The sequence below is a fragment of the Parasteatoda tepidariorum genome, chromosome 5 (genome assembly GCF_043381705.1).
Source record: "Parasteatoda tepidariorum isolate YZ-2023 chromosome 5, CAS_Ptep_4.0, whole genome shotgun sequence".
In the NCBI taxonomy this organism is placed as follows: Eukaryota; Metazoa; Arthropoda; class Arachnida; order Araneae; family Theridiidae; genus Parasteatoda; species Parasteatoda tepidariorum.
Window position 1 is genome coordinate 17,099,740 of NC_092208.1, and position 4,700 is coordinate 17,104,439.

Sequence of the window (4,700 nt, forward strand, 5' to 3'; positions counted from 1 at the left end):
AGAGATTCTCAAAGAAGAAGAAGGGCCCAAGAAACGTCTGTGGAACGTCAAAGAAGGATGGAACATGACCGAATTTCGACAAGCAATTCTAGAGCCCAAGAAGTATCAGAGAAACGTCAAAGAAGATTAGAAGAGGATCGTGTCTCAACTAGCAGTTCTAGGGCCCGAGAAACACCTGAGGAACGTCAAGGAAGATTAGAAGAGGATCGTGTCTCTACTAGCAGTGTTAGGGCCCGAGAAACACCTGAGGAACGTCAAAGAAGATTAGAAGAGGTTAGTGTCTCAATTAGCAGTGCTAGGGTCCGAGAAACACCCGAGAAACGTCAAAGAAGATTGGAAGAGGATCGTGTCTCTACTAGCAGTGCTAGGGCCCAAGAAACATAGCGTGGCCGACAGCTGGTCGCTTTAGGCGGCTAGTTTTAAATAATTTTGGCTCACGTTATGTTGCATTTGTCATTTATATTTGTTAAATTTATAAGAATCCAAACCGTATTTTCACTTTCAACGGTTGTAATAAATTATACATAGGTTTGATGCCAAAGAAAACAGAATACGACTTATGGTGCATTAAGATGTAGTGCTTAAAGGCTTTTGTTAAATTATTTTATGGACCAGTTCTTATAATCCTAATAAAAAAGAGAATATCTGACAGATTAAAAGGTTTCCGGTACCATGCATTCTTAAGTAATGTTTGTAAGATAAGATACAGATAATAACACAGATAAGAATTACCAACCATAAGAATAAATAAAACTTGCTAGTTTAATGAATTTATTCTGATAATTATGAGGAAGTAGATACTGTGGACGTGCGACGGATATATAATATATGATGGTCATGCAATGTGTGATGATACTGAAGATTCAGAAATAGTAAATGATGAAATTGAAGAATTTCTGAAAAACGCGAAATCTAATGAAAAAAAAAGAACAATGATATGAATTTGTTTGAAGTAACTGTTTTCTGAATTAAATACATGTAATACAAGCTCTAGAATGTCAGTTCAGTAATTAAGGTTGACTTAAAAATATTCGATTTTCGATGTCTGCAAATTTCGATATCACTGAATTCCTTCTGTCTCTCATCGAGTTCGTAGTGTCGAGGTTTGTTGGTGTAATTACACTACTGGTCGATTAAATTACTTATATAAAAAAGAAACTATTTCAATTTAGACTAAATTTTTGAATCAGTAAACTGTTCAATAAACCCCTTTTTTGTTTGCGTTATCTGATAGTGTTGCAAGAAAGGCTACACAAAATTTCTGTTTTTGCTCCTTCCTCGAAGTAAAAAGAAAAGACGGAAAACTTAATCACACTAAAAAACAATCAGTCAGAAAGATATTTTTATCATGGCGTCAAAAATATTGAAAGAGAAAATCAGATTAATCCCCCCCCCCCAAAAAAAAAGTTATTTTCCCACTTCTGACATAAAATTAGATCTTGTAATGCTTTTAGGAAACAGATAATCAAAAAATTTATCTCGATCAATAGACTACATTGAGCTGCACATGTTTTCTGAATACGTTATTTACACCACGTAAATAAATTTTGTCTAGGCAAAAGCCGCAGGGACTAAGAAAGGGGTGACCTAGTCTGGATCTGGGTAGATGCAGCTGATAGAAATTTTAGAAAAGGCCTAAGTTGTCAGTTTCTAATTTAGTTTAAAGCAAAACTGGAGAGAAATGATGTTTCAACGGAAGCAAACGAAAGAGAAGCTTAGAAATTTTTCAAATTAAACATTACTGGCTTTCTCGAAATATATCGCAGAAGAGATTAACAAAAACTCCATAGGGTATAGTGCGAGCTTAAATGTTCATTTTCTCAATTGAAACTAAAACCATTTTCCGGCAAATTAAGGAACAGCTAGTGAGTAACAGGGTGAAAGATTTCCTTTAGAAATGGAGGGATGAAAATCAAGATGCATGAAATGTCAGCTGATTAGGAAAGCTACCAGGAGACAATCCCGACAATGTTTATTTTGTAGCTAGACGTTCTGAATTAGATCCCAAAACAAATATTTCGATTAGTTATTCCTTAGTTCCGTGAAGTCAAGATTATAGCTTCGTGAGGAGGGAATTTTTTCTAAATTGGAACAAGATATGCTTCTATTATCTATAAACAATCTAAAGAGAACAATACTATCTGAAATGAATAAACCACTCGAGTGAAAAAAAGGTATTTAACCTCAAAATCGAAAGATGTGTCAAGAATTAATAATAAAAAAGAATTTAAAGAATGCCAGAAAGCGGGATTCCTAAATTCAATAAAATAATGTTTCGGGTTACAATTTCTTTTCTTTTAGATGTTGGGCTGATTTTAAATTGATGCCATGTTAAAATATGAAGGCCATATTTTCTGAAAATACCCATATATGTCAAAAAATATCTAACAAAAATATGTGTAAAAAAATCTTTCTTAGTCCAAAATATGCAAATTTATAAGTTTTCATAAGTGTTAATATTTAAAGAAAACACTTAAAATTTAGTCAAAAATATACAAATTCGTAAGCTTTCATGGTGCAAACATTAGTGCAAATATTTAAAGAAAACATTTAATACTTATTTAATCCAAAATATGCAAATTCCATAACATAAACTAATATGAGAGTGAACTTTTGACAATTTGTTTTCTTTTGAAACTCTTTTCAATGCGGGATTTAAAACTGGTTTCATACAAAAATGTGATCTTTTTATTCTTTGAAAATTCCTATATTAGTGCATAAATATTTATGGAAAGTATAAAAAAAACTAGCAAAAAAATCCACACAAGTTTAGAATAAATTAATAGGAAATCTTCAATATTTTTAATTTATTTGTTATATTTTGTTTAGTTAATTTAGTTTTCAAGAATGTAAGTCAGGAAATATATCTAAACACTTTGCGAATATTTCATTAATTTTTGCTAGGCGGAATTCATTTTAAAATATTGCTATATAAAAACACAACAGTTATATTTTCAGAAAATTCCTATGTTATCTGTAATTATTGATAGTGAGGGGAAAGTAGATATCGTCAATTTCAACCTTCGTCTATGAAAAGGAAGCTCATCATAGAATCGAGTTAGCAAGTGTTATATACTAGTGAATTGTAGTTGTAATTTTGTAGTGGTAAACATACTACGGTACTCCCCAGCCAGAATTATAGCTATAATAGAATTCGATGAATGGATACCACTAGTTGATTCATTGCTGTTTTGAGAGGATCCGTGAGAGCCGTACTTTTCAGTGCTGATCGTGAGAGCTGTATTAAGTTTACGGTCGTGATCGCACCTGTGTTGCCTTTAGCAGTAGAGAGAATTCATTGTACGTTGTGTGTAATCGATACTGAGTAGCAACAGCGCGAGTAGGTTGATAATGTCGCAGTCACATGTAGCAAGCCAAATGTTCAATATAGACCATCCATCGAAGTAGGCTTGTTATGGCGTTACTTTCCAAACAGGCGTGTTCGTATCGAAGTGGGAGTTTATGTCAAGGTAGGCATGTTAACATCACGTCCGGAGGTCATCGATGTGGGGAGAGTCACATCGACCATGTCAACCTTCATCTATGTAAGGTACTCCAATATAGACTGGGCTGGGCTTAGTGGTTGGTCGGGTTGCCTAAGGCCGAGATGACCCTTTACCCCTTCATCATGAAGTAAGGATTGATGAGGTGAAACCCTGAGTTGGAGAGCATAATGCTAAGGATGAGGTGGGGAGAAAAATGGCACATTGCCATGGTGAGGAAAAGCTGTGAGGTGACTTGAAAACGAGTTGAGAGAAATCCACAAAAATTAAGTCCACTCTGTTTTGCTTGAAGAAAACGTCTCGCTGTTTTTAAGATTACTTATCTCGATTAGATAATTGGCATCACCAGCCTCCGCTAGTAACTAAACCCGAAGGACTGTAGAGCTTAGTAAAATCAGACCCCTACTTGCAAAACATGCCCCGACCAGTCGGTTTCAAAAGCAAATGGCCGCCGAAACAGTTTCATCGGACAGGTCCTAGATGCTACTAACGAAAGGTCAAGAGGCAATCATTACGTTCAATGGTTTACTAGACAATTTACTACTGCCGCTTACACGGTGTTTTCACGTTGACTGGATCTGGAAACTATTTCATCTTGATGTTCTGTCTTTAAAACATTGTCCAGTGATCGACGTCGCAGAAGTGCTGCAGTCATCAGGCTTGCATCAGACGCTCACGAAGGGCTGGAGGAATCATCACCGAGCCTAACGGGAGGATGTGACGACTGACTGCCGGAACTCATCATGGGTCATCCCGCTGGGTGACGACCGACTCCTCGGCTCGGAGAACTCGCAAGGCACGTCCGTCTCTGAAGGCGTCTCGTCTCTGAGTGGATGGCATTGCGGAATTCATTAAATCATGATTTAAAATACAAGTGATATATTTTTCGAAATTACTCATATAAGTCTACAAATATTTATGGAAAAAACTTTAAAAATTTTTATTTAGTCCAAAATACGCAAAATCTAAAAATAAGAGCTTCTTATTTTTAGAAAATAAACATAAAAGTGCAAAAATGTTTATAGGAAATATTTATAAAATCTTATTTAGTCCGAGACACAGTTCATATACAGCGCTAACATTAGGGCTGGGTGCTTAGCGAATTTTTGATAATTTTTCGCAAAACGAAAATCATTTGAATTTGGCTTCATACTTAAATATCTGTGTCACATTTTCCAGAATTATCGATAGGCCTAA